This window comes from Mustela erminea, chromosome 10, assembly GCF_009829155.1.
Source record: "Mustela erminea isolate mMusErm1 chromosome 10, mMusErm1.Pri, whole genome shotgun sequence".
NCBI classification, from domain to species: domain Eukaryota; kingdom Metazoa; phylum Chordata; class Mammalia; order Carnivora; family Mustelidae; genus Mustela; species Mustela erminea.
In genome coordinates, this window is record NC_045623.1 from 6,026,893 (window position 1) to 6,042,282 (window position 15,390).

At 39.2% G+C, this 15,390-nt stretch overlaps 1 protein-coding gene and 1 long non-coding RNA gene across 4 annotated transcripts in view; both read right to left on the reverse strand.

Moving 5' to 3' along the window:
- CHD1L (chromodomain helicase DNA binding protein 1 like) overlaps positions 1-15,390 on the reverse strand; it is a 143,956-nt gene that overhangs the window by 50,600 nt on the left and 77,966 nt on the right. The gene's annotated exons all lie outside the window — the stretch shown is intronic.
- Positions 3,869-12,424, reverse strand: LOC116567947. The gene is made up of 3 exons (XR_004276442.1): positions 12,399-12,424; positions 12,279-12,281; positions 3,869-4,100 (listed from the first exon to the last, which is right to left on the reverse strand). It is a non-coding gene; the product is annotated as an uncharacterized LOC116567947 (long non-coding RNA).

Here is a 15,390-nt window from a genome sequence, read left to right on the forward strand (position 1 = left end):
AGAGTTCTTAAACAGCCATCACCCCCAGGGGATAGCAAGAGGCAACAGGCCCAAGCACTCAATGTTTTAGGAAAAAGGCAGATTAGCTTATCATTTCTGTAGACTGAAGGGTAGCTTCTAAACAGACACACATCTAAGGCTGACTGTAAACTTTTCCTGAGACTTTGGAAGGCAACACTATCTTCACACTCTCCCTCTGCCACACTCCATAGTGCCAGCATCGTTCCAGGGGAGCTTTTACACATGTCTGGTGTCCAGTTTTTAAGTCTGGGCCCTGAATTTTATGACTGCCATTCAAGGGATTTCCTGTGACTGCCTGGCTCTGGTGGCTGGAGGGGCTTGAGTTCCTGGGCCATTGGGACTATAACAATGGCATGCTGCCACCCCCAAAGCACTAACGGACAGAAGCGGAAACAAATTCCTACTTGCTAACCCTAGAACTTCAGCCTTGGGGCAGACTTCACCTTTGGCAGGATCTAGAGGCTACAAAAGTACTCTCAAGGAACATAGGCTGGAGGGTGCCATCACTGCACTCTCACTCTGCCTACTTGCTACAGCCCACCAGAATCCCCCAGAAAAGTGCTTATAGACTTGTCTGTAGCCCCAGTTTTGTCACTGCTGCCCCAAGGACACCTTACCTGCCTCTGAGGGCAGTGGGGCTTCTGCTTGCAGTCCAATCCAACAGGACTGTATATATTTGCATTCTTTTTTTAAAGATTTTATTTATTTGAAAGAAAGAGAGAGCACATGTGCCCACATGCACACACAAGCGGGAGGAGGAGCAGAGGGACAACCAGACTCCCCACTGAGCGCAGAGCCTGTCGTGGTGCTCGACCCCAGGACTCTGAGATCATGACCTGAGCTGAAGTCAGATGCTTAACTGAATGAGCCACTCAGGTACCCCAAGACTGTATATATTTGTATCCTGTAAAAGCTTCTGAGGGTCTGGCTTCTAATCAGTCTGAATGGAACTGCTGACTGAAATCCTCTCCTTTGTGAAACTGACTGGTCTTGGCACATCCTCAACTACTGGGAACTATTGAAAGTAAAATAGGCTGGGGCGCCTGGGTGGCTCAGTCTGCCTTTGGCTCAGGTTATGATCCCAGGGTCAAGCCTTGTATTGGGCTCGCTCCTCAGCAGGAAACCTGCTTTTCTCTCTCCCTCTGTCTGCCTCTCTGCCTACTTTGCGGGCTCGCTCTCTCTGTCAAATAAATAAACAAAATCTTAAAAAATAAATAAATAAAAATAAAATAAAATAGGCTCTCTGGAAAATCACAAAGATCTGAAGGACAACCAACAGCTTAACAGGGTTAAATGGAAGTTTTCTCACCTACTTTATGTCCTACCAAAAACCATCCCTTCAAGACTAGGAGAAGTGTCTGTTTCATCTTATGCAGAGAATCCGAAATAAGTACAACAAGGCAACAAATGGATATGTTCTAAGCAAAAGAACAGATAAACCCTTAGGAAAAAACTTCAAAGAAATTGAGTTAAATGATTTACCTGATGAAGAGTACAAAGTAACGGTCATAAAGAAGCTCATCTAAATTTGGGAGAAGAATGAATGAACTACATGAAAACTTCAAAAAGAGACTGAAAATACGAGTTCCACACAGAATACAAAGAACCAAAGAATACAGTAACTGAACTGAAAAACAAACAAACAAACAAAACAAAACCAAAAAACCAACAACAGAAAAATTCAACAGCAGACTAGATGAAACAAAAGAAAAGATCTGTGAACCCGATGACAGAGAACTCACCTAAACAGAGTAGCACAAAAAACAAAGACTTTTTTTAAAAACGGAGATAGCTTAAACGGAGATAGCTTAAAGGGACCTCTGGGACAACATCAAGCACACTAACATTCACATTATAGGAGTCGCAGAAGGAGAAGTCAGAGAAAGGGGGGAGAACACTTATTTGAAGAAATAATGGCGGTTTTTCAAGGAAGATGGAAGAGAAGTAGGGGACCCTAGTTTTGTCTGGTCCATGGAATTTGGCTAGATAGCGATCAAATCATTCTGACAATCTGCAAACTCAATCAGAAATCTAAGAAAAGAATTGCTGCAGTTCTACAAATAGAAAAGCCACCACTTTTTGTAAGGTAGAAGATATGAAAAAGTAAATATAAAAGGACTTATATCAGAAAACAACTACCCCAGGGGGTAGCCTCCATAAGCCACTACCAGAAAGTGATACAGTAGCAGAGCACAAAATTCGAAGAACTTCAGAAGTCTGCTCCAGTGGGGGATGTGCCTACAGGAAAGTCGCTCATGTGGCTAAGCAGGGCAGAATCCTAGATGGGACAGCATAGTCTCAGGATCCCAGGGATCACAGAAAGAAGAAGGGTTCCTGAGAGCGCAGAGTTCCCAAGCATCAGAGCAAGTAAGCTGTCCACAAACAGGGAGACCAAGACTGGGCTTTCCGCTCAGTATTGCCATAAACCACAAACCATAACACGACTGGGTGACTGCTCTCTGAGCAGAGGCCCAGTAAGTGGCAGAACCACAGCAAGACCCTTCACCCTCTCCCTCCCAGAAGCAGGAAGGGTGAGCACTGCAGGAGTCTATAAAGGTTGTAGACTCGAAACAGGGTTGTGTGCCTGAGATAAAAATGTTTGGTCATAGCTAGATGAACACAGAGTGCAGACACAAACCAGGGAGACAGGAGTGACTAACTGCTTTTCTGTGAAGAGATACACCAAGGATCTGGTATATTGCTCTGTTCTATTCATCTGTTTATGTTCTTTCTCTTTTTACTTGTTTTTTTCTTTTTTTGGTTTCTGATGGTTTCTGATTTGTTAATGTATATTTTCAGGAGCCACTGTTGTTATTTTTGCATCTTGTTCTCATTAATTTATACTTTTCTGGACAGAATGACAAGACAGAAGAACTCACCTAAAAAAAAAAGCACATGAGAAAGTACCCACTGCCAGGGACTTAATCAATATGAATATAATAAGATGTCAGAACTAAAAGATACTACCTGAGCTTGAAAAAAGCAGAGAAAACACTACAGAAATCCTCTCTGGAGAAATAAAAGAACTAAAACATAATTAGGTCAAAAACAAAAAGGCTATTACTGAGATGCAATAAAAAACAGAGGCCCTGGGGCGCCTGGGTGGCTCAGTGGGTTAAAGCCTCTGCCTTCGGCTCAGGTCATGATCTCGGGGTCCTGGGATTGAGTCCCGCATCGGGCTCTCTGCTCAGCAGGGAGCCTGCTTCCCTCTCTCTCTCTCTCTCTCTCTCTCTCTGCCTGCCTCTCCATCTACTTGTGATCTCTGTCAAATAAATAGATAAAATCTTAAAAAAAAAAAAGAGGCCTTAACTGCTAAGATAAATGAGGCAGAAAAGATAATCAGTGATACAGAAGACAAAATGGAGAAAAGGGGTGTCATGGCTCACTTGGTTAATGTCTGCCTTTAGCCGAGGTCATGATCCCAGAGTCCCAGGATCAAACACTGCATAAGGCTCCCTGCTCAGCAGGGAGAATGCCTCTCCCTCTCCCACTGCCTGCCGCCACCCCCCTGCTTGTGCGCACATGCACATGCACTCTCTCCCTCTCTAATAAATAAGTAAAATCACTAATAAAAAAAAAGGAAATGATGCAGAATAAAGAAACGGAGAAAAAGATAAACAACTACTGGACCACGAAGGGAGAATTTGAGAAATAAATGATACTAGAGAGCAAAATATTATTAGAATAATTGAGGTCCCAAAAGAAGAGGAGGAGGGGGCAGAACGTATATTGGAACAAATTATAGCTGAGACCTTGCTCCAATATGGGGAAGGAAACAGGCATTCAAGTTCAGAAGGCACAGAGAACCACTCCCCCAAAACCAATTTAAAAAAAGGGCAGCACACCTTGACATAAAATAGTGAAGCTTGCAAATTTCAGAGACAAAGGAAATCCTGAAAGCAGCTCCAGACTAGAGGACCTTAACCTATAAGGATAGAAACATAAAGCTGGCACCACACCTATCCATAGACACCTGGCAGGCCAGAAAGGACTACCATGATATATTCAGAGTGCTATATGAGAAAAATATGCCACCAAGAATACTTTGTCTAGCAAGGATGTCATTCAGAAAAGAAGAGCTAAAGAGTTTCCAGACAAACAGAAACTAAAAGAATTTGTGATCACTAAACCAGCCCTGCAAGAAATATTAAGGGGATCCTGTAAGTGAAGAGACAGCTCAAAAGTAACATGGACCAGGGCGCCTGGGTGGCTCAGTGGGTTAAGCCGCTGCCTTCGGCTCAGGTCATGATCTCAGGGTCCTGGGATCGAGTCCCGCATCGGGCTCTCTGCTCAGCAGGGAGCCTGCTTCCCTTCCTCTCTCTCTCTGTCTGCCTCTCCGTCTACTTGTGATTTCTCTCTGTCAAATAAATAAATAAAATCTAAAAAAAAAAAAAAAAAAAAAAAGTAACATGGATCAAAAAGGAACAGAGACCATATGCAGAACCACTGACATTGCAGATAATACAATGGCACAAAATTTATACCGTTTCAATAATTACTCTGAATGTAAATGTGATAAATGCTCTAATCAAAAGACAGAGGATATAAGATTGGATAAAGAAGCAAGAACCATCAATATGCTATTTACAAGAGACTCATTTTAGACCCAAAAACACTTCCAGATTGAAAGTGGGGGGGTGAACCATTTATCATCAAAAGAAAGCTGGGATAGCAATCTTTGTATCAGATAAATTAGATTTTAAACCAAACACTGTAATAAGAGATGAAGGAGGACACCATATAATAGGTAAAGGGTCTATCCAACAAAGAAATTTAGTAAATGTAAATATTTATGCCCCTAACATGGGAACAGCCAATTATATAAAACAATTAATAACAAAACAGAAAGACACATTTATAATAATAGAGTAATAGCAGGGAAATTTAACACCCCACTCAGAGGAATGGACACATTACCTAAGCAGAAGATCAACAAGGAAACAAGGGCTTTCAATGACACACTGGAACAGATGGACAACACAGGTATATACAGAGCATTCCATCCTACAGCAACAAAATACACATTCTTCTTGAGTGTACATGGAACATTCTCTAGAATAGGTCACATGCTGGTTCAAAATCAGAGCTCAACTAGTACCAAAAGACTGAGATCATTCCATGAATATTTTCAGATCACAGTGCTTTAAAACTTGGACTTAATCACAGGAGGAAGTTTGGAAGGAACACAAATACATGGAGGCTAAAAAGCATCCCACTAAAGAATGAATGGGTCAACCAGGAAATTAAAGAAGAATTTTAAAAATTCCTGGAAAACAAATGAAAATGAAAACACAACTGTTCAAAACCTTTGGGATGCACCAAAGGCAGTCCTAAGAGGAAAGCTTATAGCAATACAAAGCTATCTCAAGAAACAAGAAAGGTCTCAAATACACAACTGAACCTAAAGGAGCTGCAGAAAGAACACCAAATAAAGCCCAAAACCACCAGAAGAGAAATAAAGATTAGAGGAGAAATCAATGAAATAGAAACTAGAAGAAGAGTAGAACAGATCAATGAAACTAGGAGCTGGCTCTGTGAAAGAATTAAAAGATTGAGAAACTCTTGGCCAGACTTATCAAGAGAAAAGGAAAAAAGGCACCCTCTACCAAACATTTAAAGAAGAATTCATATCTATTCTTCTGAAGCTATTTCAAAAAAACTGAAATGGGGGTGCCTGGGTGGCTCAGTGGGTTAAGCATCTGCCTTTGGCTCAGGTCATGGTCTCAGGGTCCTGGGATGGAGTCCCACATCTGGCTCTCTGCTCAGCAGGAAGCCTGCTTCCCCCTCTCTCTCTGCCTGCTGCTCTGCCTGCTGCTCTGCCTACTTGTGATCTCTCTCTCTCTCTCTCTCTGTCAAATAAATAAATAAGATCTTAAAAAAAAAAAAAGAAATGGAAGGAAAACTTCTAAACTCATTCTCTGAGGCCAGCATTATGTTGATCCCTGTACCAAAGAGCCCACCAAAAAAGGAGAATTACAGACTAATATCCCTGAAGAACATGGATGCAAAAATTCTCACCAAGATACTAGCCAACAGGATCCAACACTACATTAAAAGGATTATTCACCACAACCAAGTGGGATTTATTCCTGGGATGCAAGGGTGGTTCAACATCCACAAATCAATGTTATATACTACATTAAAAGAACCACTGGATCCTCTCAATAGATGTAGAAAAGCCATTTGACAAAGCACAGCATCCTTTCTTGATTAAAACTCTTCTCAGTGTAGGGACAGAAGGAACATACCTTAATATCATGAAAGGCACATAAGAAAGCCCACAACTGCCGCTTCCAGTCAGCGACGAGAGAAAAATTAGGCACAAACAAGTCAGCTGCAAAAGACTGGAAGCAGGGGACAACAGTCGAAAAGGACTGCTGCCACGAGCAACTCCACAGTCTCACTTTTATTAGACAGAAAACAATAGCCATCAGAAGGATTGATGAAGGTCCAACGTTAGTCACATCTTGCAGGCAAGCAAGGAGGAGGGTAAGGTTTATAGTTAACCAAGCACATTCAAAGGACTCATCTAACTAACAACGAGCACTTCTGGGAAGAGAAAGAAGTGACAACGAAAAAGCGAAGGAGGCAGTTTTCGTTCCACCCTGAGCTGACCAAGCGTTCCTGGGTGCTCGGCTTCCCTGAAGCAGGCGGCGTTCCGCATTGGGCGGGCCGGGCGTTCCCGGCTGCCCAGCTTCACGGTCGTACGTCGTCCTTCTCCCCAAAGACCTGTTGTCAGTATATGTATTTCTTAAGGCCATATCTAAATGTGCTTGGCAACTAGTAAAATCCTCCAGGGGTTACAGTTTAAGTAACAAATTGTTCTGAGGGGCAGCAGCACACAACGAATACCATTTTCAGTGGGGAAAAACAGAGCTTTTCCCTCAAGGTCAGGAACAAGGCAGGGATGTCCACTCTCATCATTGTTGTTCAACAGAGTACTAGAAATCCTACCCAGCAATCAGACAACAAAAAGAAATAGAAGGCGTCCATACTGGCAAAGAAGTAGTATCACTCTCTGGAGATGACATAATACGCTATGTGGAAAACCCAAAAGACTCTACCCCAAAATTGCTAGGACTCATACAGAAATTCAGCAAAGTGGCAGGAAGGAAAAATCAGTGCATAGAAATCAACAGCATTTCTATACACTAACAACGAGACAGAAGAAAGAGAAATTAAGGAGTTGATCCCACTTACAATTACATCCCCAACTGTAAGATACCAAGGAATAAACCTAACCAAAGAAATAAAGGACTTATACTCTGAAAACTATAATACATTCAGGAAAGAAATTGAGGAAGACACAAAGAAATGGAAAAATATTTTATGCTCATGGATTGGAAGAAGAAATATTGTTAAAATGTCTGTGCTACCTAGAACAATCTATATATTCAACGTAATCCCTACCAAAACACCATCAACATTTTTCAGAGCTGGAACATATAATCCTAAAATATGTATGGAACCAGAAAAGGCCCTAAAAGAAAACCAAAGCTTGTGGCATCACAAAGCCAGACTTCAAGCTCTATTACAAAGCTGTCATCATCAAGACAGTATGGTACTGGCATAAAAACAGACCCATAGATCAATGGAACAGAAGAGAAAACCCAGAAATGGACCTTTAACTGTATGGCCAACTAATCTTTGACAAAACAAGAAAGCACATCTGATGGAATAAAGACAATCTCTTCAACAAATGGTGTAGAAAAAACTGGACAGCCACATGTAGAAGAATGAAACTGGACCATTTTCTTACACTATATATAAAAATAAATTAAAAATGGATGAAAGAGCTAAATGTGAGGTAGAAAACCATCAATATCCTAGAAGAGAACACAGGCAGCAACCTTTTTACCTCAGGTACAGCAAATTCTTGCTATACATATCTCCAAGGGCAAGAGAAACAAAGGCAAAAGTGAACTATTGGAATTTCACCAAGATAAAAAGCTTTTTGCACTGTCAAGGAAACTGTCAACAAAACCAAAAGACATCCGACAAAATGGGAGAAGATACTTGTAAATGTCTCATCAGATTGAGGGGTAGTATGCAAAACCTATGAAGAACTTACCAAACTCAACACCCAAAAAACAAACAAACCAGTCAAAAAATGGCAGAAGACATGGGGCACCTGGGTGGCTCAGTGGGTTAAAGCCTCTGCCTTCAGTTCAGGTCATGATCCCAGGGTCCTGGGATCAAGTCCTGCATAGGGTCTCTGCTCAGCAGGGAGCCTGCTTCCTCCTCTCTCTCTGCCTGCCTTTCTCCCTACTTGTGACCTCTGTCAAATAAATAAATAAATCTTAAAAAAAAAAAAAAAAAAGGCAGAAGACATGAGAAGACACTTCTTCAAAGAAGGTATTGCCAAAAGACCCATGAAAAAATGTTCAACATCACTCAGCATCAGGGAAATACAAATCAAAAGCATGAGATTTCACTTCACAGCAGTCAGAATGGCTAAAATAAACAAGTCAGGAAACAACAAATGTTGATGAGGATACAGAAAAGGGGAATTCCTCTTACACTGCTGGTAGGAATGCAAGCTGGTGCAGCCACTCTGGAAAAGAGTATGGAGCTTCCTCAAAAAGTTAAAACTAGAGCTACCCTACAACCCAGCAACTGCACTACTAGGTATTTACCCCAAAGATGCAAATGTAGTGATCCAAAAGGGTACCTGCACCCCAATGTATATAGCAGCAATGTCCACAATAGTCAAACTATGGAAAGAGCCCAGATGTCCATTGACAGATGAATGGATAAAGAAGATGTGGTATATATACATACATTGGAATACTACTCAGCCATTAAAAAGAATGAAACTTTGCCATTTGTAATAACATGAAGGAGCTAGAGGGCATTATACTAAGTGAAATAAGTCAACCTGAGAAAAACAATTATTGTATGGTTTCACTAATATGTGAAGTTTTAAAAAACTAATCAGAACATAGGGGGAGGGAGGGAAAAATAAAAAAAAGACAACACCAGAGAGAAGACAAATCATAAGAGACTCATAACCATAGGATACAAACTGAGGGTTGCTGGAGGGGGAGGTATAGTGGGGGGCGATGGGTAACTGGGTGACTGGCATTAAGGAGGGCATGTAATATAATGAGCACTCAGTGTTATATAAGACTGAAGAACCACTCAATTCTATCTCTGAAACTAATAATACACTATATGTTAATTAATTGGATTTAAATAAAATTTTTAAAAAATTTTTAAAAAAAGAAATGGCTGAAAATGCCTGTAACCTAGGAAAGGGAAAGAAAAAATAAAAATCATATCCAGTAAGTCCAAAGAGTTCCAAGTAAGATGAATCCAAACAGACCCACAAGTAAATTATAATATAAATGGCAAAAGTTAAAGACAGGGTGAGAGGCAAGATGGCGGAAGAGTAGCAGAATGAAATGAAATCAGGTCCCAGGGGTCTGTTAGGTAGTTTTCAAACTATTCCAAACACCTAAAAACTCAACAGGAGCTAGAAGAGAAGAGCAGCAATTCTAGGAACAGAATATTGGCCAGTTTCTGAAGGCTAGGACGTGCGGAGAAGTGAATCCGAAGTGATGGGAAGATAGTCTGTGGGGGGAGGGGCCAGCAGAAGAAAGAAAAACTAAGGAGTCAATTCCATATACAATTGCACCCAAAACCGTAAGATACCTAGGGATAAACCTAACCAAAGGGACAAAGAATCTGTACTCAGAAAACTATAAAGTACTCATGAAAGAAATTGAGGAAGACACAAAGAAATGGAAAAAGTTCCATGCTCATGGATTGGAAGAATAAATATTGTGAAAATGTCTATGCTACCTAAAGCAATCTACACATTTAATGCAATCCCTATCAAAATACCATCAATTTTTTTTTCAAAGAAATGGAACAAATAATCCTAAAATTTATATGTAACCAGAAAAGACCCCAAATATCCAGAGCAATGTTGAAAAAGAAAGCCGAAGTTGGTAGCATCAAAATTCCAGACTTCAAGCTCTATTACAAAGCTGTAACTAACAAGACAGTATAGTACTGGCACAAAAACAAACATATAGATCAATGGAACAGAATAGAGAGCCCAGAAATGGATCCTCAACTCTATGGTCAACTACCTTCAACAAAGTGGGAAAGAATTCCCAATGGAAAAAAGACAGTATCTTCAACAAATAGTGTTGGGAAAATTGGACAGCCACATGCAGAAGAATGAAACTGGACAATTTCCTTACACTACACACAAAAATAGACTTAAAATGGATGAAAGACCTCAATGTGAGACAGGAATCCATCAAAATTCTTGAGAAGAACACAGGCAGCAACCTCTTCGACCTCAACCACAGCAACTTCTTCCTCAAAACACTGCCAAAGGAAAGGAAAACAAGGGCAAAAACGAACTACTGGGACTCCATCAAGATCAAAAGCTTTTGCACAGCAAGTCAACAAACAAACAACAACAAATATATTTGTTAACAAATATATTTTGTTGAGAAATATATTAACAGTCAACAAAACCAAAAGACAACTGACAGAATGGGAGAAGATATTTGCAAACGACATATCCGATAAAGGACTAGTGTCCAAAATCTATAAAGAACTTAGCAAACTCAACACCCAAAGAACAAATAATCCAATCAAGAAATGGGCAGAGGACATGAACAGACATTTCTGCAAAGAAGACATCCAGATGGCCAACAGACACAAGAAAAAGTGCTCAACATCACTCAGTATCAGGGAAATACAAATCAAAACCATAATGAGGTACCACCTCACACCAGTCAAAATGGCTAAAATTAACCAGTCAGGAGACAACAGATGTTGGAGAGGATGTAGAGAAAGGGAAACCCTACTACACTGTTGGTGGGAATGCAAGCTGGTGCAGCCACTCTGGAAAACAGCATAGAGCTACCCCACGACCCAGCAATCACACTACTGGGTATTTACCCTAAAGATACAAATGTAGTGATCCAAAGGGGCATGTGCACCCAAATGTTTATACCAGCAATGTCCACAATAGCCAAACTATGGAAAGAAACTAGATGTCCATCAATAGATGAATGGATAAAGAAGATGTGGTATATATATACAATGGAATACTATGCAGCCATCAAAAGAAATGAAATCTTGCCATTTGCAACAACATGGATGGTACTGGGGGTATTATATTGAGCAAAATAAGTCAATTAGAGAAAGACAATTATCCTATGATCTCCCTGATATGAGGAAATTGAGTGGCAGAGTGGGGGGTCTGCGGGGTAGGGAAGGAAAAAATGAAAAAATGAAACGATGGGATCGGGAGAGAGATAAACCGTACGAGACTCTTAATCTCACAAAACAAACTGAGGGTTGCTGCGGGGAGAGGAGGCATGGAGAAGGTGGCTGGGTTATGGACGTTGGCAGGGGTATGTGACATGGTGAGTGCTGACAATTCACAGACCTGTACCCCTGGGGCAAATAATATATTATATGTTAATAAAAATCATTAAAAAAAAAAAGTTAAAGACAGACAGAAAATACTAAAGGCAATAAGAGAAATACAACTTGATATGTATATGGGACCTCCTATAAGACAACTGGCAGATTTATCAGCAGAAACTTTGCAGGCCAGAAAAGTGGCACAATATATTCAAAGTACTGAAAGAAAAAGATTTCCAACCAAGAGTACTCTACCCAGCAATGTTATCATTCAAAACTGAAGAAAATACAGGTCCCAATAAGCAAAATCTGAAGGATTCATCACCTCTAAACCAGCCTTATAAGAAATGTTAAAGGAATCTCTTCGGAATGAAAGAAAGGCATTAGTAATAACAAAACATATAAAAGTAGAACTCTTACCGGTAAAGGTAAATATATACTAAATGGAATGGATTAATCACTTTTAAAACTAGTATGAAGGTTAAAAGACAAAAGTAGCAAAAATAACCGTAACTATAATAATTAAATAAGGTAAACAAAAGATTAAAAGCTGTAAAATGTGATATCAAAAACATAAAATGTGCTGGTGGGGGAAGAGTAAAAATGTAAAGCTTTACAATTAGTTCAAAATTAAGTTATTATCAACTTAAAAGAGCTACAGATGTTAAGTTGTTATATGTAAACCTCATGGTAACCACAAAGCAAAAACCTATAGTTGATACACAAAAGATAGTAAGAAAAAGGAACCCAAGCATACTGCTATAGAAAATCATCAGCCCACAAAGGAAGAAAGCAAGAGACAAAGGAACAAAATTACTGCAAAACCACCAGAAAAGAATTAACAAAATGGCAATAATAAGCACATACTATAATAATCCCGTGAGATGTTCATGGACTAAATTCTCTAGTCAAAAGAGAAAGGGGCTAAGTGGATTTAAAAAAACAAAAACAAAAACAAAAAACAAAAAAAAGAAAAAAAAAACGGGGCGCCTGGGTGGCTCAGTGGGTTAAAGCCTCTGCCTTCGGCTCAGGTCATGGTTCTAGGTCCTGAGATCGAGCCCCGCATCGGGCTCTCTGCTCAGCAGGGAGCCTGCTTCCCCTCTTTCTCTGTCTGCCTCTTTGCCTACTTGTGATCTCTATCTCTGTCAAATAAATAAATAAAATCTTTAAAAAAAAACAAAAAACAAAAAACAAGACGCACCTACAGGCTGCCTACAAGCAACTCACATCAGACATAAGGATTTAAAGTAAAAGGATGGAAAAGGATATACCATGCAAATGGAAACCAAAAGAAATTGGGGGTAGCAATACTTGTATCAGACAAAATACTTTGAAACAAAGACTGTAATAAGAGATAAAGAAGCACATTATATAATAGTAAAGGGGTTAAACAAGAGGATATACCATTTGTAAATATTTATGCACCCAAAATAGGAAAACCTAAATATATAAAGCAAATGTTAACAGTCCTAAAAGGAGAATACAATAGTAAGAAGTACAATACTAGTAAGAGACAGAGATAAAATAATAGTAAGAGATTCTAATACCCCAATTTACACTAATGGTTAGATCATCCAGACAAAAAAATCAGTAAGAAAACATCAGTCTTAAATGAGACATTAGACCAGATGGACTTAACAGATGCATATAGAACATTCCATCCAAAAGCACCAGAAGGCACAACGTCTCAAGTGCACATGGAACATTCTCCAGGATCAATCATATGTTAGGCCACAAAACAAGTCTTAAATTAAGAATGAAATCATATCAAGCATATTTTCTGATGACAATGGTGTGAAACCAGAAATCAATTACAAAAAGAAAACTGGAAAATTCTCATATATGATTAAGCAACATGCTACTGAACAAATAATGAGTCAGTGAAAAAATCAAACGCAAAATTAAAAAACACCTGAGACAAATGAAAAAGTAAATACACATATCAAAACTTACAGGATGTGGCGAAAGCAGTTCTAATAAGGGAAGCTCACGGAGATTTAAATGCTTACCTCAAGTAACAAGAAAAATCTCGCATTAACAACCTAACTTTACACTAAAAGGAACTAGAAAAAGAAGAACAAATAAAGACCATGTTAGTAGATGGAATGAAATAACAAAGACCAGAATAGAAATAAATGAAAAAGAAACTAAGACGACAATAGAAAAGATCAGTGAAACCAAGAGATGGTTCTTTGAAGAGATAAAAACTGGCAACCCTTTAGCTAGATCCACCAAGAAAAAAAGGGATTCAAATAAACACAATCAGAAATGAAAGAGGAGGGGCACCTGGGTGGCTCAGTTGGTTAAGCGTCCAACTCTTGCTTTCAAATCAGGTCATGATCTCAGGGTCATGGGATCAAGCCCCATATCCAACTCCATGCTTGAGATTCTCTCTCTCTCCTTCTGACCCTCCCCTTACTCACTCTCTCTCTCAAATGAATAAAACGTTTTAAAAAAATGAAAGAGGAAATGTTGTTAACTAACACGACAGAAATACAAATGAGCATAAGAGACTATGAACAATTATATACCATAAGAGACGACTATGAACAATTATATACCAATAAACTGAACAACCTAAAATAAATCAATATATTTTTAGAAATATACAACCCTCCAAGGCTGACTCTTGAAGAAATAGAAATTCTGAAGAAATAGAATACTAGTAAAGAGATTGAATCAGTAATCAAAACCTCCCAGGGGCGTCTGGGTGGCTCAGTGGGTTGGGCCTCTGCCTTCGGCTCAGGTCATGGTCTCGGGGTCCTGGGATGGAGCCCCACATCGGGCTCTCTGCTCGGTGGGGAACCTGCTTCCCCCTCTCTCTCTGCCTGCCTCTCTGCCTACCTGTGATCTGTCAAATAAATAAATAAAATCTTTAAAAAAAAAAAAAAAAAAACTCTCCAAAAACAGAAGTCCAGAACCAGATGACTTCACTGATAAATTCTACTAAACATTCAAAGAAAAATTAATACCAATTCTTTTCAGTCTTCTTAAAAAAAGGGGGGGAGGGGGTAACACTTCCAACTTCAATAATACCCTGATACCAAAACCAGACAAGGACACCACAAGAAAATTATAGGTCAATGTCCCTGAAGAACGTAGATGTAAAACCTCCACAAAGTATTTAAAAACTGAATTCAAGGGGTACCTGGGTGGATCAAGTCGTTAAGTGTCTGTCTTCGGCTGAGGTCATGATCCCAAGATCCTGGGATTAAGCCCTGCATCTGACTCCCTGCTTAGCAGGAAGCCTGCTTCTCCCTCTCCCACTCCCCCTGCTTGCGTTCCCTCTCTTGCTGTGTCTCTCTCCATCAAATAAATAAATAAAATCTTTAAAACAAAACAACAAAAAAAACTGAATTCAAAAATACATTAAAAGGATCACACATCACGATCAAGTAGGATTTATTCCAGGGATAAAAGGATAAACATTCACAAATCAATCAATTTGATATACCACATTAAGAAAATGAAAGATAAAAATCATGTGATCTCATTGATGCCAAAAAAGCATTTAACAAAAATCAACACCCATTTATAATAAAAATTCTACACAAAGTGGGTATAGAGGGAATGCACCTCAGTATAATAAAGGCCATATAAGACAAGCCCACAGCAAAAATCATATTCAATGGTGAAAAGCTGAAAGCTTTTCCTCTAAGATCAGGAACAAGACAAAGATTCCCATTTTTGTCACTTTTATTCAACATAATATTGGAAGTCCTAACCACAGCAATTAGGAAAGAAAAAAAAAAGGGCATCTAACTCAGAAAGGAAGGAAGAAATAAAACTGTCACTATTTGCAGAAGATTTATATAAAGAGAGCCCTAAAGATGCCATCAAAAAAACTATTAGCATAAACTAATTCAGTAAAGTTGCAGGATATAAAATCAATACACAGAAATCTGTTACAATTCTATACACTTATAACAAGCTACTAGAGATATATATATATTTTTTAAAGATTTTATTTATTTA